The 25,953-nt window shown below is 52.0% G+C and overlaps 2 pseudogenes; one reads left to right on the top strand and one right to left on the bottom strand.

Annotated features, from left to right (window-relative positions):
• The window catches only part of LOC139281577 (zinc finger protein 585A-like), a 440,928-nt pseudogene that overhangs the window by 406,966 nt on the left and 8,009 nt on the right, over window positions 1-25,953 (top strand).
• Window positions 9,447-9,648, bottom strand: LOC139225994 (U2 spliceosomal RNA; annotated as a pseudogene).

The raw sequence follows: 25,953 nt of genomic DNA, 5'->3' as shown, positions 1-25,953 counted from the left end.
CATTGCTGGGAGTTGTATATAGGCCTCCAAACAGTAGTGGTAGTGTAGGGGTCTGCATCAAACAGTAAATTAGAGATGCATGTAACAAGTGTACTACAGTAATCGTAGTGACTTTAATCTACATATTGACTGGCCAAACCAAAGTAGTAATAATACTGTGGAAGAAGAATTCCTGGCATGTGTACGAGATGATTTTTTAGACCAGTATTCTGAGGAGCCTATTAGGCAACAAGCTATCCTAGATTGGGTATTGTGTAATGAGAAGTGGTTAATTAACAGTCTTGTTGTGCTGGGTCCTTTCGGGAAGAGTGATCATAACATGATTGAATTCTTTATTAAGATGGGAAGTGAAGTAGTCCAATCCTAAACTAGGGTCCTAAATTTAAACAGGGGAACTACAAAGGTATGAGGAATGAATTGGCTATGATAGATTGGGAAGATGCATTAAAAGGCTTTATGGTGTATAAGCAAAGGTTAACATTTAAGGAACGAATGTATGCAACAGTTATACATTCCTTGCTGGCGTAAAAACACAAAAGGAAACGTGGCCCAACTATGGCTAACAAAATAAATTAAGGATGGTATTCGATCCAAAGAGCAGTCATACAAAGTTTCCAGAAAAGGTAGCAAGCCTGAGGATTGGGAGCAGTTAAGAATTCAGCAAAAAAAGACCAAGAGATTGATTGAGGAGAAAAATAGAGTATTAGAGTAAACTTGCCAGGAACATAAAAACTGACGGTAAAAGTTTCTACAAGAAAAATAAAAAGATTAGTGAAGACAAATGTAGGTCCGTTACAGTCAGAAATTGGATAATTTATAATGGGGAACAAGGAAATGGCAGAACAATTAAATAAATACCTTGGTTGTGTCTTCGTGGAAGAGGACACAAATAACGTCCCAGAAATGCTCGGGAGCCAAGGGTCTAGTGAGCAAGAGGAGTTAAAGGAAATGAGTATTAGGAAGAAAATAGTGCTCGAGAAGCTAATGGGACTAAAGGCTGATAAATCCCCATGGCCTGATGATCTGCAACTCAGAGTACTAAAAGAGGTAGCCATGGAAATAGTGGATGCATTGTTGTCAACTTCCAAAATTCTATAGATTATGGAATAGTTGCTGCAGATTGGAGGGTGGCAAATGTAACTCCACTATTTAAAAAAGGAAGGAGAGAAACCGGGAACTGCAGACCGTTTGGTCTAACATCAGTAGTAGGGAAAATGCTAGAGTCTATTATAAAGGATGTGATAACGGCACACTTAGATAATATCAATTAGGCAAGTCAACATGGATTTATGAAAGGAAAATCATGTTTGACAAACCTGCTGGAGTTTTTTGAGGATGTAACTGATAGAATAGATGAGGGAGAACCAGTGGAAGTAGTGCATTTGGATTTTCATAAGGCGTTTGATAAAGTCCCATGTAAGAGATGAGTGTGCAAAATTAAAGCACATAGGATTGGGGGTAATGTGGTGGCATAGATTGAAAATTGGTTCACTGACAGGAAGCAGAAAGGAGGAATAAATGGGTCTTTTTCGGGGTTGTGGGCAGCGACTAGTGGGGTACCACAGGGATTAGTGCTTGGGCCCCAGTATATATATAAATGATTTGGATGAGGGAAACAAATGTAATATTTCCAAGTCTGCTGACGACACAAAACTAGGTGGGATTGTGAGTTGTGAGGAGGATACAATGACGCTGCAAGGCAAGTTAGATAGATTGAGTGAGTGGGCAAAAACACATGGTAAATGCAGTATAACGTGGATGAATGTGAAGTTATCCACTTTGGTAGGAAAAACAAAGACAAAGTATTATTTAAATGGTGATAGCTTGGAAAATATCGATGTACAACGACACCTGGGTGTGCTTGTACACCAGTAATTGAAAGCAAACATGCAGGTGAAGCAAGCAGTTAGGAAGGCAAATATATGTTGGACTTCATTGCAAGAGGATTACATAGAAACATAGAAACATAGAAAATAGGTGCAGGTGTAGGCCATTTGGCCCTTCGAGCCTGCACCGCCATTTAATAAGATCATGGCTGATCATTCCCTCAGTACCCCTTTCCTGCTTTCTTGCCAAACCCCTTGATCTCTTTAGATGTAAGGGCCATATCTAACTCCATTTTGAATATATCTAATGAACTGGCATCGACAACTCTCTGCGGTAGGGAATTCCACAGGTTAACAACTCTCTGACTGAAGATGTTTCTCCTCATCTCAGTTCTAAATGGCCTACACTTTATCCTAAGACAAAGTCCCCTGTTTCTGGACTTTCCCAACATCGGGAACATTCTTCCCACATTTAACCTGTCCAGTCCCATCAGAATCTTATACGTTTCAATGAGATCCCCTCTCATCCTTCTATACGCCAGTAAATAAAGGCCCAGTTGATCTAGTATCTCCTCATATGTCAGTCCAGCTATCCCGGGAATCAGTCTGGTGAACCTTCGCTGCACTCGCTCAATAGCAAAAAAGTCCTTCTTCAGATTAGGAGACCAATATTCCAGGTGAGGCCACACCAAGGCCCTGTACAATGGCAGTAAGACCTCCCTGCTCCTATACTCAAATCCCCGAGTTATGAAGGCCAACATACCATTTGCATTCTACACCACCTGCTGTACCTGCATGCCAATTTTCAATGACTGATGAACCATGACACCCAGGTCTCGTTGTAACTCCCCTTTTCATAATCTGCCGCCATTCAGATAATATTCTGCCTTCGTGTTTTTGCTCCCAAAGTGGATAACCTCACATTTATCCACATTATACTGCATCTGCCATGCATTTGCCCACTCACCGAACCTGTCCAAGTCACCCTGCAGCCTCTTAGCGTCCTCCTCACAGCTCACACCGCCACCCAGTTTCGTGTCATCTGCAAATTTCGAGATATTACACTCAATTCCTTCATCTAAATCATTAATGTATATTGTAAAGAGCTGGGGTCCCAGCACTGAGCCCTGCGGCACTCCACCAGTCACTGCCTGCCATTCTGAAAAGGATCCATTTATCCCCACTCTCTGCTTCCTGTCTGCCAACCAGTTCTCTATCCACGTCAGTACATTACCCCCAATACCATGTGCTTTAATTTTGCACACCAATCTGTTTTGCGGGACCTTGTCAAAAGCCTGTTGAAAGTCCAAATACACCACATCCACTGGTTCTCCCTTGTCCACTCTGCTAGTTACATCCTCAAAAAATTCCAGATGATTCGTCAAGCATGATTTCCCTTTCATAAATCCATGCTGACTTGGACCGATCCTGTCAATGCTTTCCAAATGTGCTGTTATTTCATCCTCAATGATTGATTCCAACATTTTCCCCAATACTGATGTCAGGCTAACCGGTCTATAATTAACTTGAGTACAGGAGCAAGGATGTCTTATTACAGTTATACAATCATATTATTATCATCATAGGCAGTCCTTCTAAAGCGAGGAAGACTTGCTTCCACTCTAAAAGTGAGTTCTCAGGTGACTGAAAAGTCCAATACAGGAATTACAGTCTCTGTCACAAGTAGGGCAGACAATCGTTAAAGGAAAGGGTGGGTCGGGAGTCTGGTTTGCTGCATGCTCCTTCCATTGCCTGTGCTTGCTTTCTGCGTGCTCTTGGCAATGAGACTCGAGGTGTTCAGCGCCCTCCCGGATGCTCTTCCTCCACTTATGGCGGTCTTCGGCCAGGCACTCCCAGGTGTCGGTGGGGATATTGCATTTTATAATGGAAGCTTTGAGGGTGACCTTGAAACGTTTTCTCTGCCCACCTGGGGCTCACTTGCCGTGTAGGAGTTCCAAGGAGAGCACTTGCTTTGGGAGTCTTGTGTCAGGCTTGCAAACAATGTGGCCCGCCCAATGGAGCTGGTGGTCAGTGTGGTCAGTGCTTCGATGCTGGGGAAGTTGGTCTGATCGAGGACACTAACGTTGGTGTATCTGTCCTCCCAGGGGTTTTGCAGGATCTTGCGGAGACATTGTTGGTGGTATTTCTCCAGCGATTTGAGGTGTCTACTGTATATGGTCCACGTCCCTGAGCCATACAGGTGGGCAGGTATCACTACAGCCGTGTAGACCATAAGCTTGGTGCCAAATTTGAGGGCCTGATCTTTGAACACTCTCTTCCTCAGGCAGCCAAAGGCTGCACTGGCGCACCGTTGCATCTCGTCATCGATGTCTACCCTTGCTGATAATAAGCTCCCGAGGTATGGAAAGTGGTCCATGTTGTCCAGGGCCACGCCGTGGATCTTGATGACTGCGAGGCAATGTTGTGTGGTGGGGTCAGGTTGATGGACCTTTGTCTTATGGATGTTTAGTGTAAGGCCCATGCTTTCATATGCCTCGGTGGAGATGTTGACAATGACTTGGATTTCAGCCTCTGAATGTGCGCAGACGCAAGCATCATCTGCATACTGTAGCTCGACAGCAGAAGATGGAATGGTCTTGGATCTGGCCTGGAGGTGACGAAAGTTGAACAGGTTCCCACTGGTTTTGTATGTTTAGTTCCACTCCAATGGGGAGCTTGTTGAGTGTGAGGTGGCGCATTGCAGCGAGGAAGATCGAGAAGAGGGTTGGCGCGATGATGCAGTCCTGCTTGACCCCGGTCCGGACGTGGATTGGGTCTGTGGTGGATCTGCTGGTCAGGATCACAGCTTGCATGTCATCGTGGAGCAGGCGGAGGATAGTGACAAACTTTTGAGGGCAGCTAAAACGGAGAGGGATGCTCCATAGTCCCTCATGGTTAACAGTGTTAAAGGCCTTTGCAAGGTCAAAGGTGGCCATGTATCAGAGTTGGTGCTTTTCCCTGCATTTCTCTTGCAGTTGTCGTGCCGTAAAATCATGTCTGTTGTATCCCGTAGGGAACGGAATCCACATTGTGACTCTGGGAGGAGTTCCTCAGCCACAGGGAGAAGATGGTTGAGGAGGATTCTAGCAATTACCTTACCTTGCTGATAAGAAGATTGCTCTGTTGTTGCCGCATTTGGACTTGTCCCCTTTTTTAAGGATGATCATGATTACTGCATCTCTGAGATCTCCCGGCATGCTCTCCTCCGTCCAGATGCGATCGATGAGGTCATGCATTCGTGCCACTGGTGCCTCTCCACCGTACTTCAGTGCCTCAGCGGGGATTCCATCTGCTCCCGATGCCTTGTTGTTCTTGAGCTGACAATTGGCCACAAAAAAGCAGGAAACTATAGATCAGTTAGCCTAACATCTGTGGTTGGGAAAATGTTGGAGTCCATTAGTAAAGAATCAGTAGCAGGAAATTTGGAAAAGCAAAATTCGGTCAGGCAGAATCAGCATGGATTTATGAAGAGGAAATAATGTTTGACACATTTGCTGGAGTTCTTTGAGGATGTAACGGACAGGGTGGATATCGGGGAACCAGTGGATGTGGTGTAGTTGGACTTCCAGAAGGCATTTGACAAGGTGCACATAAATGGATACTGCACAAGATAAAAGTTCACGGGGTTGGGAATAATACATTAGCATGGATAGAGGATTGACTGCCTAACAGAAAACAGAGAGTTGGGATAAATGGTTCATGCTCTGGTTGGCAACTAGTAACTAGTGGGGTGCCACAGGGATCAGTGCTGGGTGTAACGTAGCCAAGCTTGCTGACGATAAAAAGATGGGAGGAAAAGCAATGAGTGAGGCAGACACAAAAAATCTGCAAAAGGACATAGACAGGCTAAGTGAGTGGGCAAAAATTTGGCAGATGGAGTATATGTTGGAAAGTGTGAGATCATGCACTTTGGCAGAAAAAAAATCAAAGAGCAAGTTATTATTTAAATCGAGAAAAATTGCAAAGTGCCACAGTATAGCGGGACCTGCGGGTATTTGTGCATGAAACACAAAAGGAAAGTATGCTGGTACAGCAAGTGCTCAGGAAGGCTAATGGTATCTTGTCCTTTATTGCAAAGGGGATGGAGTATAAAAGCAGGGATGTCTTACTACAGCTATATAAGGTATTGCTGAGGCCACACCTGGAATACTGCATCCAGTTTTGGTTTCCATATTTACGAAAGGATATACTTGCTTAGGAGGCAGCTCAGAGAAGGTTCACTAGGTTGATTCCGGGGATGAGGGGGTTGACATGAGGAAAGGTTGAGTAGGTTGGGCCTCTACTCATTGGAATTCAAAGGAATGAGAGGTGATCTTATCGAGACATGTAAGATTATGGAGGGGCTTAAAAACATAGAAAATAGGTGCAGGAGTAGGCCATTCGGCCATTCGAGCCTGCATCACCATTCAAGAAGATCACTTCACTATCCCTTTCCTGCTTTCTCTTCATATCCCTTGATCCCTTTAGCCATAAGGGCCATATCTAACTCCCTCTTGAATATATCTAATGAACTGGCATCAACAACTCTCTGCGGTAGAGAATTCCACAGGTTAACAACTCTCTGAGTGAAGACGTTTCTCCTCATCTCAATCCTAAATGGCTTACTCCTTATCCTTAGACTGTGACCCCTGGTTCTGGACTTCTCCAACATCGGGAACATTCTTCCTGCATCTAACCTGTCCAGTCGAGTCAGAATTTTATATGTTTCTATGAGATCTCCTCTCATTCTTCTAAACTTCAGTGAATACAGGCCCAGTCAATCCAGTCTCTCCTCATATATCAGTCCTGCCATCCTGGGAATCAGTCTGGTGAACCTTCGCTGCACTCCCTTAAAGCGGTAACATCCTTCCACAGATTAGTGGACCAAAATTGAACACAATATTCCAGATGGGGCCTCACCAAGGCCCTGTACAACTGCAGTAAGACATCCCTGCCCCTGCTGCTATACTCAAATCCCGCAGCTATGATGGCCAACATGTCATTTGCCTTCTTCACCGCCTACTGTACCTATATGCCAACTTTCAATGATTGATGTACCATGACATTCAGTTCTCATTGCACCTCCCCTTTTCCTAATCTGCCGCCATTCAGATTATATTCTGCCTTCATGTTTTTGCCACCAAAGTGGATAACCTCACATTTATTCACATTATACAGCATCTGCCATGCATTTGCCCACTCATCTAACCTGTTCAAGTCACCCTGCAGCCTCTTAGCATCCTCCTCACAGCTCACACTGCCACCCAGCTTAGTGTCATCTGCAAACTTGGAGATATTACACTCAATTCCTTCATCTTAATCATTGATGTATATTGTAAATAGCTGGGGTCGCAGCACGGAGCCCTGCAGCTCCCCACTAGTCACATCTTGCCATTCTGAAAAGGAACCGTTTATCCCGACTCTCTGTTTCCATCTGCCAACCAGTTCTCTATCCATGTCAATACATTACCCCCAAACCCATGTGCTTTGATTTTGCACACCAATCTCTTGTGTGGGACCTTGCCAAAAGCATTTTGAAAGTCCAAATACACCACATCCACTGGTTCTCCCTTGTCCACTCTACTAGTTGCATCCTCAAAAAATTATAGAAGATTTGTCAAGTATGATTTCCCTTTCATAAATCCTTGCTGACTTGGACCGATCCTGTCACTGCTTTCCAAATGCGCTGTTATTACATCTTTAATAATTGATTTCAGCACTTTCGCCACTACCGATGACAGGCTAATCGGGCTATACCCATTTTCTCTCTCCCTCCTTTTTTCAAAAGTGGGGTTACATTAGCTATCTTCCAATCCATAGGAACTGATCCAGATTCTTAAAATGTTGGAAAATTACCACCAATGCATCCACTATTTCTAGGGCCACTTCCTTAAGTATCTGGGATGCAGACTATCAGGCCCCGGGGATTTATCAGCCTTCAGTTGCATCAATCTCCCCACGCAATTTCCTGACTAATAAGGATTTCCTTCAGTTTCTCCTTCTCGCTAGACCCTTGACAGGGTGGATGTAGGGAGGATGGTTCCACTGATGGGGGAGACTCGAACTAGAGGGCACCATCTTAGCATAAGGGGCCGCTCATTTAAAACAGAGATGAGGAGAAATTTCTTCTCTCAGAGGGTTGTTAATCTGTGGAATTTGCCACTTCAGAGAGCTGTGGAAGCTGGGACATTGAATAACTTTAACACAGAGATAGACGTTTTCTTAATTGATAAGGGGATGAGGGGATATGGGGAGCGGGCCGGGATATGGAGCTGAGTCTATGATCAGATCAGCCATGATCTTATTGAATGACGGAGCAGGCTTGAGGGGCTGTATGGCCTACTCCTGTTCCTATTTCCTATGTTCTTATGTACAGGGCTGAGGTTTTGCTTAGCTTACCATAACCCCGAGAGCTCTCCCTGCCCTTCCATCAATCCCTATCACAGCTGCCACTCCCGCTCCACCAATTCCCCATCACACAGTGCCCCTACTCCTCCCCGTCCTTCAATTCCCCGTCACACATTGCGCCTCCCCCACAATCAATCCCGCATCACAAACTGCCCCTCCCCTCCACATCCATTAATTCTCCCATTACGCACTGCCCCTTCTATCCCTCCATCACACAATGCAGCTCCCCCTCCCCCTCCATCACTAGCCAAACAGTAGCTCCTCTCTTTATTTCCTCCTCCCCCAGTGTCCCACACCCTCCGTATCCCCCTCCCCTAGTGTCCCCATTATCCCCCTCCCCCAGTGTCCCATGTCCCCAGTATCCCCCTCCCCCAGTGTCCCACACCCTCCGTATCCCCCTCCCCCAGTGTCCCACACCCTCCGTATCCCCCTCCCCCAGTGTCCCACACCCTCCGTATCCCCCTCCCCCAGTGTCCCATGTCCCCATTATCCCCCTCCCCCAGTGTCCCACACCCTCCGTATCCCCCTCCCCCAGTGTCCCATGTCCCCATTATCCCCCTCCCCCAGTGTCCCATGTCCCCAGTATCCCCCTCCCCCAGTGTCCCACACCCTCCGTATCCCCCTCGCCCAGTGTCCCACGCCTTCCGTATCCCCCTCCCCCAGTGTCCCATGTCCCCAGTATCCCCCTCCCCCAGTGTACCACACCCTCCGTATCCCCCTCCCCCATGTCCCCATTATCCCCCTCCCCCAGTGTCCCCAGTATCCCCCTCCCCCAGTGTCCCATGTCCCCCAGTGTCCCATCCCCTCAGTATGCCCCCTCTCGCTGTATGATCACAAGCGCCTGCCTCCCGCTCCCGGACTCCGGGGCCGCCGCTGCACCATTGTGGGCCAGGCAACACCGACCTTCGGCATCGATGAGCCACTTCCGGTCGGCGGCTGCTGGGCCTGACTCATCTCCCCTGGCAACTGGGGACAGAACTTGGAAAACCTGGATTAATTATGACAGATTTGCTGAATTCGGTTGGTTTTGCCGATACGATTCTCGGTTTTATAGTTTTATTAATAAACAAATGCCAAGTTGGATTATTCTATTTTGACATGAGCGATTGCTCACTGTTTTTTTTAAAATTCATAGCCAATCGTTCCAATTCTTTGTCAAATCACAAACGCCAGAGGTCACCTTGCACACATCAAGGATCACTCTGCGCCAATGCTCTTAGCCAAAAGGCCGAGAGCCACTGCACCGTTCCTGGAAGTACTGCAATACCAGGTTCGTCCCATGGAGGTGGATGGGTCAGGCCCCCCACACACCTCCTATTTCCAAAAAAGCAAGCATATACCTTCCTGATCCAGGGAGAACCACCTTGGGGTTATGGTGGTTACTCCCCTGTCAGGTCAGCTACGCATGGTCTTAGCCAAAAGGCCGAGAAGCGATGCTCACTGTTGCCCCAGCACCACCTGCCCTGCCAACAGGAGACCATGTGATGACCCGGAGCCGAGGAGACCATGTGATGAGCATGCACTGGGGAAAATGCGCAGGAGCCCACTGCGCAGGCTGGAGATGGGCATGCGCAGTGTGGCTCTAATCAGAGCTGCGTAGTATGTGACCGAAGTCGCCATTTGGAGCCAAAACAGAAGCATCGATCCGCAGGGGAGTAACGCACTCGGCGGGCAGGCTTCATGAACACCTGGTGTAGGTTGCACACCCGAACTCGGAAACTACAGGTCCCTAATTTGCTGCTCCGCGGCTTATTCACGATTCCGGGCCCAGGCTGACGGCCGCCATATTCGTAAAGGGCAGCTGCAGGTTTGTGTGATTCAGCGAGACACAGCGCATGCGTCATGAGCGAGGTGTGGGCGGGGCTTCAGGGTCCCAGTGACTGAACCCAGACAGAGTAAGAGTCAGAGTTAGAGTTAGGGGAGGGGAACCAGTGAGTGTAGAACTGAACCCAGACAGAGTCAGTCCTTCAGGGGAGGGGAACCAGTGAGTGTAGAACTGAACCCAGACAGAGTCAGTCCTTCAGGGGAGGGGAACCAGTGAGTGTAGAACTGAACCCAGCCAGAGTCAGTACCTTCAGGGGAGGGGAACCAGTGAGTGTAGAACTGAACCCAGCCAGAGTCAGTACCTTCAGGGGAGGGGAACCAGTGAGTGTAGAACTGAACCCAGACAGAGTCAGACCTTCAGGGGAGGGGAACCAGTGAGTGTAGAACTGAACCCAGACAGAGTCAGTCCTTCAGGGGAGGGGAACCAGTGAGTGTAGAACTGAACCCAGCCAGAGTCAGTACCTTCAGGGGAGGGGAACCAGTGAGTGTAGAACTGAACCCAGACAGAGTCAGTCCTTCAGGGGAGGGGAACCAGTGAGTGTAGAACTGAACCCAGCCAGAGTCAGTACCTTCAGGGGAGGGGAACCAGTGAGTGTAGAACTGAACCCAGACAGAGTCAGTCCTTCAGGGGAGGGGAACCAGTGAGTGTAGAACTGAACCCAGCCAGAGTCAGACCTTCAGGGGAGGGGAACCAGTGAGTGTAGAACTGAACCCAGACAGAGTCAGTCCTTCAGGGGAGGGGAACCAGTGAGTGTAGAACTGAACCCAGCCAGAGTCAGACCTTCAGGGGAGGGGAACCAGTGAGTGTAGAACTGAACCCAGACAGAGTCAGTCCTTCAGGGGAGGGGAACCAGTGAGTGTAGAACTGAACCCAGACAGAGTCAGTCCTTCAGGGGAGGGGAACCAGTGAGTGTAGAACTGAACCCAGCCAGAGTCAGTCCTTCAGGGGAGGGGAACCAGTGAGTGTAGAACTGAACCCAGCCAGAGTCAGACCTTCAGGGGAGGGGAACCAGTGAGTGTAGAACTGAACCCAGACAGAGTCAGTCCTTCAGGGGAGGGGAACCAGTGAGTGTAGAACTGAACCCAGACAGAGTCAGTCCTTCAGGGGAGGGGAACCAGTGAGTGTAGAACTGAACCCAGCCAGAGTCAGTCCTTCAGGGGAGGGGAACCAGTGAGTGTAGAACTGAACCCAGCCAGAGTCAGTCCTTCAGGGGAGGGGAACCAGTGAGTGTAGAACTGAACCCAGACAGAGTCAGTCCTTCAGGGGAGGGGAACCAGTGAGTGTAGAACTGAACCCAGCCAGAGTCAGACCTTCAAGGGAGGGGAACCAGTGAGTGTAGAACTGAACCCAGCCAGAGTCAGTCCTTCAGGGGAGGGGAACCAGTGAGTGTAGAATTAAACCCAGCCAGAGTCAGACCTTCAGGGGAGGGGGACCAGTGAGTGTAGAATTAAACCCAGCCAGAGTCAGTCCTTCAGGGGAGGGGAACCAGTGAGTGTCGAACTGAACCCAGCCAGAGTCAGACCTTCAGGGGAGGGGAACCAGTGAGTGTAGAACTGAACCCAGACAAAGTCAGTACCTTCAGGGGAGGGGAACCAGTGAGTGTAGAACTGAACCCAGCCAGAGTCAGTCCTTCAGGGGAGGGGAACCAGTGAGTGTAGAACTGAACCCAGCCAGAGTCAGACCTTCAGGGGAGGGGAACCAGTGAGTGTAGAACTGAACCCAGCCAGAGTCAGTCCTTCAGGGGAGGGGAACCAGTGAGTGTAGAACTGAACCCAGTCAGAGTCAGACCTTCAGGGGAGGGGAACCAGTGAGTGTAGAATTAAACCCAGCCAGAGTCAGACCTTCAGGGGAGGGGGACCAGTGAGTGTAGAATTAAACCCAGCCAGAGTCAGTCCTTCAGGGGAGGGGAACCAGTGAGTGTCGAACTGAACCCAGCCAGAGTCAGACCTTCAGGGGAGGGGAACCAGTGAGTGTAGAACTGAACCCAGACAAAGTCAGTACCTTCAGGGGAGGGGAACCAGTGAGTGTAGAACTGAACCCAGCCAGAGTCAGTCCTTCAGGGGAGGGGAACCAGTGAGTGTAGAACTGAACCCAGCCAGAGTCAGACCTTCAGGGGAGGGGAACCAGTGAGTGTAGAACTGAACCCAGCCAGAGTCAGTCCTTCAGGGGAGGGGAACCAGTGAGTGTAGAACTGAACCCAGCCAGAGTCAGACCTTCAGGGGAGGGGAACCAGTGAGTGTAGAACTGAACCCAGTCAGAGTCAGTCCTTCAGGGGAGGGGAACCAGTGAGTGTAGAACTGAACCCAGCCAGAGTCAGACCTTCAGGGGAGGGGAACCAGTGAGTGTAGAACTGAACCCAGTCAGAGTCAGTCCTTCAGGGGAGGGGAACCAGTGAGTGTAGAACTGAACCCAGTCAGAGTCAGACCTTCAGGGGAGGGGAACCAGTGAGTGTAGAACTGAACCCAGTCAGAGTCAGACCTTCAGGGGAGGGGAACCAGTGAGTGTAGAATTAAACCCAGCCAGAGTCAGACCTTCAGGGGAGGGGGACCAGTGAGTGTAGAATTAAACCCAGCCAGAGTCAGTCCTTCAGGGGAGGGGAACCAGTGAGTGTCGAACTGAACCCAGCCAGAGTCAGACCTTCAGGGGAGGGGAACCAGTGAGTGTAGAACTGAACCCAGACAAAGTCAGTACCTTCAGGGGAGGGGAACCAGTGAGTGTAGAACTGAACCCAGCCAGAGTCAGTCCTTCAGGGGAGGGGAACCAGTGAGTGTAGAACTGAACCCAGCCAGAGTCAGACCTTCAGGGGAGGGGAACCAGTGAGTGTAGAACTGAACCCAGCCAGAGTCAGTCCTTCAGGGGAGGGGAACCAGTGAGTGTAGAACTGAACCCAGCCAGAGTCAGTCCTTCAGGGGAGGGGAACCAGTGAGTGTAGAACTGAACCCAGCCAGAGTCAGTCCTTCAGGGGAGGGGAACCAGTGAGTGTAGAACTGAACCCAGCCAGAGTCAGACCTTCAGGGGAGGGGAACCAGTGAGTGTAGAACTGAACCCAGCCAGAGTCAGCACCTTCAGGGGAGGGGAACCAGTGAGTGTAGAACTGAACCCAGCCAGAGTCAGACCTTCAGGGGAGGGGAACCAGTGAGTGTAGAACTGAACCCAGCCAGAGTCAGCACCTTCAGGGGAGGGGAACCAGTGAGTGTAGAACTGAACCCAGCCAGAGTCAGACCTTCAGGGGAGGGGAACCAGTGAGTGTAGAACTGAACCCAGCCAGAGTCAGTCCTTCAGGGGAGGGGAACCAGTGAGTGTAGAACTGAACCCAGCCAGAGTCAGTCCTTCAGGGGAGGGGAACCAGTGAGTGTAGAACTGAACCCAGCCAGAGTCAGACCTTCAGGGGAGGGGAACCAGTGAGTGTAGAACTGAACCCAGCCAGAGTCAGCACCTTCAGGGGAGGGGAACCAGTGAGTGTAGAACTGAACCCAGCCAGAGTCAGACCTTCAGGGGAGGGGAACCAGTGAGTGTAGAACTGAACCCAGCCAGAGTCAGCACCTTCAGGGGAGGGGAACCAGTGAGTGTAGAACTGAACCCAGCCAGAGTCAGACCTTCAGGGGAGGGGAACCAGTGAGTGTAGAACTGAACCCAGTCAGAGTCAGTACCTTCAGGGGAGGGGAACCAGTGAGTGTCGAACTGAACCCAGTCAGAGTCAGACCTTCAGGGGAGGGGAACCAGTGAGTGTAGAACTGAACCCAGCCAGAGTCAGCACCTTCAGGGGAGGGGAACCAGTGAGTGTAGAACTGAACCCAGCCAGAGTCAGACCTTCAGGGGAGGGGAACCAGTGAGTGTAGAACTGAACCCAGCCAGAGTCAGACCTTCAGGGGAGGGGAACCAGTGAGTGTAGAACTGAACCCAGCCAGAGTCAGTCCTTCAGGGGAGGGGAACCAGTGAGTGTAGAACTGAACCCAGCCAGAGTCAGTCCTTCAGGGGAGGGGAACCAGTGAGTGTAGAACTGAACCCAGCCAGACCCAGACCTTCAGGGGAGGGGAACCAGTGAGTGTAGATCTGAACCCAGTCAGAGTCAGACCTTCAGGGGAGGGGAACCAGTGAGTGTAGAACTGAACCCAGCCAGACCCAGACCTTCAGGGGAGGGGAACCAATGAGTGTAGAACTGAACCCAACCAGACCCAGACCTTCAGGGGAGGGGAACCAGTGGGTATCGAACTGAACCCAGCCAGACCCAGACCTTCAGGGGAGGGGAACCAATGAGTGTAGAACTGAACCCAGCCAGAGTCAGACCTTCAGGGGAGGGGAACCAATGAGTGCAGAACTGAACCCAGCCAGAGTCAGACCTTCAGGGGAGGGGAACCAGTCAGTGTAGAACTGAACCCAGCCAGAGTCAGTCCTTCAGGGGAGGGGAACCAGTGAGTGTAGAACTGAACCCAGCCAGAGTCAGCACCTTCAGGGGAGGGGAACCAGTGAGTGTAGAACTGAACCCAGCCAGAGTCAGACCTTCAGGGGAGGGGAACCAGTGAGTGCAGAACTGAACCCAGCCAGAGTCAGACCTTCAGGGGAGGGGAACCAGTGAGTGTAGAACTGAACCCAGCCAGAGTCAGTACCTTCAGGGGAGGGGAACCAGTGAGTGTAGAACTGAACCCAGCCAGAGTCAGACCTTCAGGGGAGGGGAACCAGTGAGTGTAGAACTGAACCCAGATAGAGTCAGTCCTTCAGGGGAGGGGAACCAGTGAGTGTCGAACTGAACCCAGACAGAGTCAGACCTTCAGGGGAGGGGAACCAGTGAGTGTAGAACTGAACCCAGACAGAGTCAGTCCTTCAGGGGAGGGGAACCAGTGAGTGTAGAACTGAACCCAGCCAGAGTCAGTACCTTCAGGGGAGGGGAACCAGTGAGTGTAGAACTGAACCCAGCCAGAGTCAGTACCTTCAGGGGAGGGGAACCAGTGAGTGTCGAACTGAACCCAGACAGAGTCAGACCTTCAGGGGAGGGGAACCAGTGAGTGTAGAACTGAACCCAGCCAGAGTCAGTACCTTCAGGGGAGGGGAACCAGTGAGTGTCGAACTGAACCCAGACAGAGTCAGACCTTCAGGGGAGGGGAACCAGTGAGTGTCGAACTGAACCCAGTCAGAGTCAGACCTTCAGGGGAGGGGAACCAGTGAGTGTAGAACTGAACCCAGCCAGAGTCAGCACCTTCAGGGGAGGGGAACCAGTGAGTGTCGAACTGAACCCAGACAAAGTCAGCACCTTCAGGGGAGGGGAACCAGTGAGTGTAGAACTGAACCCAGACAAAGTCAGTACCTTCAGGGGAGGGGAACCAGTGAGTGTAGAACTGAACCCAGCCAGAGTCAGTCCTTCAGGGGAGGGGAACCAGTGAGTGTAGAACTGAACCCAGCCAGAGTCAGTCCTTCAGGGGAGGGGAACCAGTGAGTGTAGAACTGAACCCAGCCAGAGTCAGTCCTTCAGGGGAGGGGAACCAGTGAGTGTAGAACTGAACCCAGCCAGAGTCAGACCTTCAGGGGAGGGGAACCAGTGAGTGTAGAACTGAACCCAGCCAGAGTCAGCACCTTCAGGGGAGGGGAACCAGTGAGTGCAGAACTGAACCCAGCCAGAGTCAGACCTTCAGGGGAGGGGAACCAGTGAGTGTAGAACTGAACCCAGCCAGAGTCAGCACCTTCAGGGGAGGGGAACCAGTGAGTGTAGAACTGAACCCAGCCAGAGTCAGAGCTTCTGGGTAGGGGAACCAGTGAGTGTAGAACTGAACCCAGCCAGAGTCGGACCTTCAGTGGTGGGAAACCAGTGAGTGTAGAACTGAACCCAGCCAGAGTCAGAGCTTCTGGGTAGGGGAACCAGTGAGTGTAGAACTGAACCCAGCCAGAGTTGGACTTTTAGCGGAGGGGACCAGTTTGTGTAAAACTGAACCCAGCCAGAGCCAGCACATTCAGGGGAGGGGAACCAGTGAGTGTAGAAATTAACCCAGCCAGAGTCAGCACCTTCAGGGGAGAGGAACCAGTGAGTGTAGAAGTGAACCCAGCCAGAGTCAGTCCTTCAGGGGAGGGGAACCAGTGAGTGTAGAACTGAACCCAGCCAGAGTCAGCACCTTCAGGGGAGGGGAACCAGTGAGTGTAGAACTGAACCCAGCCAGAGTCAGACCTTCAGGGGAGGGGAACCAGTGAGTGTAGAACTGAACCCAGCCAGAGTCAGCACCTTCAGGGGAGGGGAACCAGTGAGTGTAGAACTGAACCCAGCCAGAGTCAGACCTTCAGGGGAGGGGAACCAGTGAGTGTAGAACTGAACCCAGTCAGAGTCAGTACCTTCAGGGGAGGGGAACCAGTGAGTGTCGAACTGAACCCAGTCAGAGTCAGACCTTCAGGGGAGGGGAACCAGTGAGTGTAGAACTGAACCCAGCCAGAGTCAGCACCTTCAGGGGAGGGGAACCAGTGAGTGTAGAACTGAACCCAGCCAGAGTCAGACCTTCAGGGGAGGGGAACCAGTGAGTGTAGAACTGAACCCAGCCAGAGTCAGACCTTCAGGGGAGGGGAACCAGTGAGTGTAGAACTGAACCCAGCCAGAGTCAGTCCTTCAGGGGAGGGGAACCAGTGAGTGTAGAACTGAACCCAGCCAGAGTCAGTCCTTCAGGGGAGGGGAACCAGTGAGTGTAGAACTGAACCCAGCCAGACCCAGACCTTCAGGGGAGGGGAACCAGTGAGTGTAGATCTGAACCCAGTCAGAGTCAGACCTTCAGGGGAGGGGAACCAGTGAGTGTAGAACTGAACCCAGCCAGACCCAGACCTTCAGGGGAGGGGAACCAATGAGTGTAGAACTGAACCCAACCAGACCCAGACCTTCAGGGGAGGGGAACCAGTGGGTATCGAACTGAACCCAGCCAGACCCAGACCTTCAGGGGAGGGGAACCAATGAGTGTAGAACTGAACCCAGCCAGAGTCAGACCTTCAGGGGAGGGGAACCAATGAGTGTAGAACTGAACCCAGCCAGAGTCAGACCTTCAGGGGAGGGGAACCAGTGAGTGTAGAACTGAACCCAGCCAGAGTCAGTCCTTCAGGGGAGAGCAACCAGTGAGTGTAGAACTGAACCCAGCCAGAGTCAGACCTTCAGGGGAGGGGAACCAGTGGGTGTCGAACTGAACCCAGCTAGACCCAGACCTTCAGGGGAGGGGAACCAGTGAGTGTAGAATTAAACCCAGCCAGAGTCGGAGCTTCATGGGAGGGGAACCAGTGAGTGTAGAACTGAACCCAGCCAGAGTCAGTCCTTCAGGGGAGGGGAACCAGTGAGTGTAGAACTGAACCCAGCCAGAGTCAGTCCTTCAGGGGAGGGGAACCAGTGAGTGTAGAACTGAACCCAGCCAGAGTCAGACCTTCAGGGGAGGGGAACCAGTGAGTGTAGAACTGAACCCAGCCAGAGTCAGCACCTTCAGGGGAGGGGAACCAGTGAGTGTAGAACTGAACCCAGCCAGAGTCAGACCTTCAGGGGAGGGGAACCAGTGAGTGTAGAACTGAACCCAGCCAGAGTCAGCATCTTCAGGGGAGGGGAACCAGTGAGTGTAGAACTGAACCCAGCCAGAGTCAGACCTTCAGGGGAGGGGAACCAGTGAGTGTAGAACTGAACCCAGTCAGAGTCAGTACCTTCAGGGGAGGGGAACCAGTGAGTGTCGAACTGAACCCAGTCAGAGTCAGACCTTCAGGGGAGGGGAACCAGTGAGTGTAGAACTGAACCCAGCCAGAGTCAGCACCTTCAGGGGAGGGGAACCAGTGAGTGTAGAACTGAACCCAGCCAGAGTCAGACCTTCAGGGGAGGGGAACCAGTGAGTGTAGAACTGAACCCAGCCAGAGTCAGTCCTTCAGGGGAGGGGAACCAGTGAGTGTAGAACTGAACCCAGCCAGAGTCAGTCCTTCAGGGGAGGGGAACCAGTGAGTGTAGAACTGAACCCAGCCAGACCCAGACCTTCAGGGGAGGGGAACCAGTGAGTGTAGATCTGAACCCAGTCAGAGTCAGTCCTTCAGGGGAGGGGAACCAGTGAGTGTAGAACTGAACCCAGCCAGACCCAGACCTTCAGGGGAGGGGAACCAGTGAGTGTAGAACTGAACCCAGCCAGACCCAGACCTTCAGGGGAGGGGAACCAATGAGTGTAGAACTGAACCCAGCCAGAGTCAGACCTTCAGGGGAGGGGAACCAATGAGTGTAGAACTGAACCCAGCCAGAGTCAGACCTTCAGGGGAGGGGAACCAGTGGGTGTCGAACTGAACCCAGCCAGACCCAGACCTTCAGGGGAGGGGAACCAGTGAGTGTAGAATTAAACCCAGCCAGAGTCGGAGCTTCATGGGAGGGGAACCAGTGAGTGTAGAACTGAACCCAGCCAGACCCAGACCTTCAGGGGAGGGGAACCAGTGAGTGTAGAACTGAACCCAGCAATAGCCAGACCTTCAGGGGAGGGGAACCAGTGAGTGTAGAACTGAACCCAGCCAGAGCCAGACCTTCAGGGGAGGGGAACCAATGAGTGTAGAATTGAACCCAGCCACAGTCAAACCTTCAGGGGAGGGGAACCAATGAGTGTAGAACTGAACCCAGCCAGAGTCAGACCTTCAGGGGAGGGGAACCAGTGAGTGTAGAAGTGAACCCAGCTAGAGTCAGACCTTCAGGGGAGGGGAACCAGTGAGTGTAGAACTGAACCCAGCCAGAGTCGGACTTTCAGGGGAGAGGAACCAGTGAGTGTAGAACTGAATCCAGCCAGAGTTGGACTTTTCGCGGAGGGAACCAGTGTGTGTAAAACCGAACCCAGCCAGAGTCAGCACATTCAGGGGAGGGGAACCAGTGAGTGCAGAACTGAACCCAGCCAGAGTCGGACCTTCAGGGGAGGGGAACCAGTGAATGTAGAACTGAACCCAACCAGAGTCGGACCTTCAGGACGGGGAACCAATGAATGTAGAACTGAACCCAGCCCAGAGCTTCAGGGGAGGGGAACCAGTGAGTGCAGAACTGAACTCAGCCAGAGTCAGAGCTTCAGGGGAGGGGAACCAGTGAGTGCAGAACTAAACCCAGCCAGAGTCGGACTTTCAGGGGAGGGGAACCAGTGAGTGCAGAACTGAATCCAGCCAGAGTTAGAGCTTCTGTGTTGGGGAACCAGTGAGTGCAGAACTGAACCCAGCCAGAATCAGCACCTTCAGGGGAGGCGAACCAGTGAGTGTCGAACTGAACCCAGCCAGAGTCGGATCTTCACGGGAGGGGAACCAGTGAGTTTCGAACTGAACCCAGCCAGACTCGGACTTTCAGGGGAGGGGAACCAGTGAGTGTATAACTGAAGCCAGCCAGAGTTGGACTTTTAGCGGAGGGAACCACTCTGTGTAAAACTGAACCCAGCCAGAGCCAGCACATTCAGGGGAGGGGAACCAGCGAGTGTAGAAGTGAACCCAGTCAGAGTCGGACCTTCAGTGGTGGGAAACCAGTGAGTGTAGAACTGAACCCAGCCAGAGTCAGAGCTTCTGGGTAGGGGAACCAGTGAGTGTAGAACTGAACCCAGCCAGAGTCGGACCTTCAGTGGTGGGAAACCAGTGAGTGTAGAACTGAACCCAGCCAGAGTCAGAGCTTCTGGGTAGGGGAACCAGTGAGTGTAGAACTGAACCCAGCCAGAGTTGGACTTTTAGCGGAGGGGACCAGTTTGTGTAAAACTGAACCCAGCCAGAGCCAGCACATTCAGGGGAGGGGAACCAGTGAGTGTAGAAATTAACCCAGCCAGAGTCAGCACCTTCAGGGGAGAGGAACCAGTGAGTGTAGAAGTGAACCCAGCCTGAGTCAGATCTTCAGGGTAGGGGAACCAGTGAGTGTCGAAGTGAACCCAGCCAGAGTCAGAGCTTCTGTGTTGGGAAACCAGTGAGTGCAGAACTGAACCCAGCCAGAATCAGCACCTTCAGGGGAGGGAACCAGTGAGTGTAGAACTGAACCCAGCCCAGAGCTTCAGGGGAGGCGAACCAGTGAGTGTGGAACTGAACCCAGCCAGAGTCAGACCTTCAGGGGAATAGAACCAGTGAGTGTAGAACTGAACCCAGCCAGAGTCAGACCTTCAGGGGAGAGGAACCAGTGTGTGTGGAACTGAACCCAGCCAGAGTCGGAATTTCAGGGGAAGGGAACCAGTGTGTGTAGAACTGAACCCAGCCAGAGTCGGACCTTCAGGGGCGGGGAACCAATGAATGTAGAACTGAACCCAGCCCAGAGCTTCAAGGGAGGGGAACCAGTGAGTGCAGAACTGAACTCAGCCAGAGTCAGAGCTTCAGGGGAGGGGAACCAATGAGTGCAGAACTGAACCCAGCCAGAATCAGACTTTCAGGGGAGGGGAACCAGTGAGTGTAGAACTGAACCCAGCCAGAGTTGGACTTTTAGCGGAGGGAACCAGTGAGTGTAAAACTGAACCCAGCCAGCATCAGCACCTTCAATGGAGAGGAACCAGTGAGTGTAGTACTGAACCCAGCCAGAGTCGGACCTTCAGGGTAGGGGAACCAGTGAGTGTAGAACTGAAACCAGCCAGAGTCGGACTTTCAGGGGAGGGGAACCAGTGAGTGTAGAACTGAACCCAGCCAGAGTTGGACTTTTAGCGGAGGGAACCAGTGAATGTAGAACTGATGCCAGCCAGAGTCGGACCTTCAGGGGAGGGGAACCAGTGAGTGTAGAACTGAACCCAGCCAGAGTCAGAGCTTCTGGGTAGGGGAACCAGTGAGTGTAGAACTGAACCCAGTCAGAGTCGGACCTTTAGTGGTGGGGAACCAGTGAGTGTAGAATTGAACCCAGCCAGAGTTGGACTTTTAGCTGATGGAACCAGTTTGTGTAAAACTGAACCCAGCCAGAGTCAGCACATTCAGGGGAGGGGAACCAGTGAGTGTAGAAATGAACCCAGCCAGAGTCAGACCTTCAGGTGATAGGAACCAGTGAGTGTAGAAGTGAACCCAGCCAGAGTCAGATCTTCAGGGGAGGTGAACCAATGAGTGTAGAACTGAACCGAGCCAGAGTCGGACTTTCAGGGGAGAGGAACCAGTGAGTGTAGAACTGAATCCAGCCAGAATCAGCACCTTCAGGGGAGGGGAACCAGTGAGTGTAGAAATGAACCCAGCCAGAGTCAGACCTTCACGGGAGTGGAACGAGTGAGTGTAGAACTGAACCCAGCCAGAGTCAGAGCTTCTCGGTAGGGGAACCAGTGAGTGTAGAACTGAACCCAGTCAGAGTCGGACTTTTAGCGGAGGGAACCAGTTTGTGTAAAACTGAACCCAGCCAGAGTCAGCACCTTCAGGGGAGAGGAACCAGTGAGTGTAGAAGTGAACCCAGCCAGAGTCAGATCTTCAGGGGAGGTGAACCAATGAGTGTAGAACTGAACCCAGCCAGAGTCAGAGCTTCAGAGGAGGGGAACCAGTGAGTGTAGAAATGAACCCAGCCAGAGTCACAGCTTCTGTGTTGGACAACCAGTGAGTGCAGAACTGAACCCAGCCAGAGTCAGAGCTTCAGAGGAGGGGAACCAGTGAGTGTAGAATTGAACCCAGCCAGAGTCAGACCTTCAGGGGAGGGGAACCAGTGAGTGTAGAACTGAACCCAGCCAGAGTTGGACTTTTCGCGGAGGGAACCAGTTCGTGTAAAACTGAACCCAGCCAGAGTCAACACTTTCAGGGGAGGGGAACCAGTGAGTGTAGAAGTGAACCCAGCCAGAGTCAGACCTTCAGGGGAGAGGAACCAGTGAGTGTAGAAGTGAACCCAGCCAGAGTCAGACCTTCACGGGAGTGGAACGAGTGAGTGTAGAACTGAACCCAGCCAGAGTCAGCACCTTCAGGGGAGAGGAACCAGTGAGTGTAGAAGTGAACCCAGCCAGAGTCAGATCTTCAGGGGAGGGGAACCAATGAGTGTAGAACTGAACCGAGCCAGAGTCAGCACATTCAGGGTAGGGGAACCAGTGAGTGTAGAAGTGAACCCAGCCAGAATCAGAGCTTCTGTGTTGGGGAACCAGTGAGTGTAGAACTGAACCCAGCCAGAGTCAGCACATTCAGGGTCGTAGAACTGAACCCAGCCAGAGTCAGCACATTCAGGGGAGGGGAACCGGTGAATGTAGAACTGAACCCAGCCAAGTCAGACCTTCAGGGAAGAGGAACCAGTGAGTGTAGAACTGAACCCAGCCAGAATTGGACCTTCAGGGGAGGGGAACCAGTGAATGTAGAACTGAACCCAGCCAGAGTCGGACCTTCAGGGGAGAGGAACCAGTGAGTGTAGTACTGAACCCAGCCAGAGTTGGACTTTTAACGGAGGGAACCAGTGTGTGTAAAACTGAACCCAGCCAGAATCAGCACCTTCAGGGGAGACGAAGCAGTGAGTGTAGTACTGAACCCAGCCAGAGTCAGACTTTTAGCGGAGGGAACCAGTGTGTGTAAAACTGAACCCAGCCAGAGTCAGAGCTTCTGGGGAGGGGAACCAGTGAATGTAGAACTGAACCCAGCCAGAGTCAGAGATTCAGGGGAAGGGAACCAGTGAATGTAGAACTGAGCACAGCCAGAGTCAGCACCTTCAGGGGAGGGGAACCAGTGAGTGTAGAACTGAACCCAGCCAGAGTCAGAGCTTCTGGGTAGGGGAACCAGTGAGTGTAGAACTGAACCCAGTCAGAGTCGGACCTTTAGTGGTGGGGAACCAATGAGTGTAGAACTGAACCCAGCCAGAGTTGGACTTTTAGCGGAGGGAACCAGTTTGTGTAAAACTGAACCCAGCCAGAGTCAGCACATTCAGTGGAGGGGAACCAGTGAGTGTAGAAGTGAACCCAGCCAGAGTCAGATCTTCAGGGGAGGGGAACCACTGAGTGTAGAACTGAACCGAGCCAGAGTCAGCACATTCAGGGGAGGGGAACCAGTGAGTGTGGAACTGAACCCAGCCAGAGTCAGAGCTTCAGGGGAGGGGAACCAGTGAGTGTAGAAGTGAACCCAGCCAGAGTCACAGCTTCTGTGTTGGACAACCAGTGAGTGCAGAACTAAACCCAGCCAGAGTCAGAGCTTCAGGGGAGGGGAACCAGTGAGTGTAGAAGTGAACCCAGCCAGAGTCACAGCTTCTGTGTTGGACAACCAGTGAGTGCAGAACTGAACCCAGCCAGAGTCAGAGCTTCAGGGGAGGGGAACCAGTGAGTGCAGAACTGAACCCAGCCAGAATCGGCACCTTCAGGGGAGGGGAACCAGTGTGTGTACAATTGAACCCAGCCAGAGTTAGCATCTTCAGGAAAGGGGAACCAGTGAGTGTAGAACTGAACGCAGACAGAGTCAGAGATTCAGGGGAGGGGAACCAGTGAATGTTACACTGAATCCAGCCAGAATCAGCACCTTCAGGGGAGAGGAACCAGTGTGTGTAAAACCGAACCCAGCCAGAGTCAGCACATTCAGGGGAGGGGAACCAGTGTGTGTACAATTGAACCCAGCCAGAGTCAGCACCTTCAGGGAAGGGGAACCAGTGAGTGTGGAACTGAGCCCAGCCAGAGTCAGACATTCGGCGGAGGGGAACCAATGAGTGTCGAACTGAACCCAGCCAGAGTCAGTCCTTAAGGGGAGGGGAACTAGTGAGTGCGGAACTAAATACAGCCAGAGTCAGCACCTTCAGTGAAGGGGAACCAGTGAGTGTAGTAATGAACACAGCCAGAGTCGGACCTTCAGGGGAGGGAACCAGTGTGTGTAAAACCGAACCCAGCCAGAGTCAGCACATTCAGGGGAGGGGAACCAGTGAGTGTAGAACTGAACCCAGCCAGAGTCGGACCTTCAGGGGAGAGGAACCAGTGAGTGTAGTACTGAACCCAGCCAGAGTTGGACCTTCAGGGGAGGGGAACCAGTGTGTGTGGAACTGAACCCAGCCAGAGTCGGTCTTTCAGGGGAGGGGAACCAGTGTGTGTGGAACTGAACCCAGCCAGAGTCGGACTTTCATGGGTGGGGAACCAGTGAGTGTAAAACTGAACCCAGCCAGAGTCAGAGCTTCTGGGGAGGGGAACTAGTGAATGTAGAACTGAACCCAGCCAGATTCAGAGATTCAGGGGAGGGGAACCAATGAGTGGAGAACTGAACACAGCCAGAGTCAGCACCTCCATGGGAGGGGAACCAGTGAGTGTAGAACTGAACCCAGCCAGAGTCGGACCTTCAGGGGCGGGGAACCAGTGAGTGTAGAACTGAACCCAGCCAGAGTCGGACCTTCAGGGGAGGGGAACCAGTGAGTGTCGAACTGAACCCAGCCAGAGTCGGACCTTCAGGGGAGGGGAACCAGTGAGTGTAGAACTGAACCCAGCCAGAGTCGGACCTTCAGGGGAGGGGAACCAGTGAGTGTCGAACTGAAACCAGCCTGAGTCGGACCTTCAGGGGAGGGGAACCAGTGAGTGTCGAACTGAAACCAGCCTGAGTCGGACCTTCAGGGGAGTGGAACGAGTGAGTGTAGAACTGAACCCAGCCAGAGTCAGCACCTTCAGGGGAGAGGAACCAGTGAGTGTAGAACTGAACCCAGCCAGAGTCAGCACATTCAGGGTCGTAGAACCAGTGAGTGTAGAACTGAACCCAGCCAGAGTCAGCACATTCAGGGGAGGGGAACCGGTGAATGTAGAACTGAACCCAGCCAGAGTCGGACCTTCAGGGGAGAGGAACCAGTGAGTGTAGTACTGAACCCAGCCAGAGTTGGACTTTTAACGGAGGGAACCAGTGTGTGTAAAACTGAACCCAGCCAGAATCAGCACCTTCAGGGGAGACGAACCAGTGAGTGTAGTACTGAACCTAGCCAGAGTCGGACCTTCAGGGGAGGGGAACCAGTGTGTGTGGAACTGAACCCAGCCAGAGTCGGTCTTTCAGGGGAGGGGAATCAGTGAGTGTAGAACTGAACCCAGCCAGAGTCGGTCTTTCAGGGGAGGGGAACCAGTGAGTGTAGAACTGAACCCAGCCAGAGTTGGACTTTTAGCGGAGGGAACCAGTGTGTGTAAAACTGAACCCAGCCAGAGTCAGAGCTTCTGGGGAGGGGAACCAGTGAATGTAGAACTGAACCCAGCCAGATTCAGAGATTCAGGGGAGGGGAACCAATGAGTGGAGAACTGAGCACAGCCAGAGTCAGCACCTTCATGGGAGGGGAACCAGTGAGTGTAGAACTGAACCCAGCCAGAGTCGGACCTTCAGGGGCGGGGAACCAGTGAGTGTCGAACTGAACCCAGACAGAGTCAGTCCTTCAGGGGAGGGGAACCAGTGAGTGTAGTACTGAACCCAGCCAGAGTCGGACCTTCAGGGGAGGGGAACCAGTGAGTGTAGAACTGAACCCAGCCAGAGTTGGACTTTTAGCGGAGGGAACCAGTTTGTGTCAACCTGAACCCAGCCAGAGTCAGCACATTCAGGGCAGGGGAACCAGTGAGTGTAAAAATGAACCCAGCCAGAGTCAGACCTTCACGGGAGTGGAACCAATGAGTGTAGAGTGAACCGAGCCAGAGTCAGCACATTCAGGGTAGGGGAACCAGTGAGTGTCGAACTGAACCCAGCCAGAGTCAGAGCTTCTGTGTTGGGGAACCAGTGAGTGTAGAACTGAACCCAGCCAGAGACAGCACATTCAGGGGAGGGGAACCGGTGAATGTAGAACTGAACCGAGCCAGAGTCAGACCTTGAGGGAAGGGGAACCAGTGAGTGTGGAACTGAACCCAGCCGGAGTTGGATTTTCAGCAGAAGGGAACCATTGAGTGTGCTGCTGAACCCAGCCAGAGTCAGTCCTTCAGGGGAGGGGAGCCAGTGAGTGTAGAACTGAACCGAGCCAGAGTCAGACCTTGAGGGGAGGGGAACCAGTGAGTGTCGAACTGAACTGAGCCAGAGTCAGACCTTCAGGGGAGGCGAACCAGTGAGTGTAGAACTGAACCCAGCCAGAGTCAGAACTGAACCCAGCCAGAG

Source organism: Pristiophorus japonicus, chromosome 15 (assembly GCF_044704955.1).
Source record: "Pristiophorus japonicus isolate sPriJap1 chromosome 15, sPriJap1.hap1, whole genome shotgun sequence".
Taxonomy (NCBI): domain Eukaryota; kingdom Metazoa; phylum Chordata; class Chondrichthyes; family Pristiophoridae; genus Pristiophorus; species Pristiophorus japonicus.
Note: the sequence above shows the minus strand (reverse complement) of the source record. Positions and strands in the feature narration are given on the sequence as shown.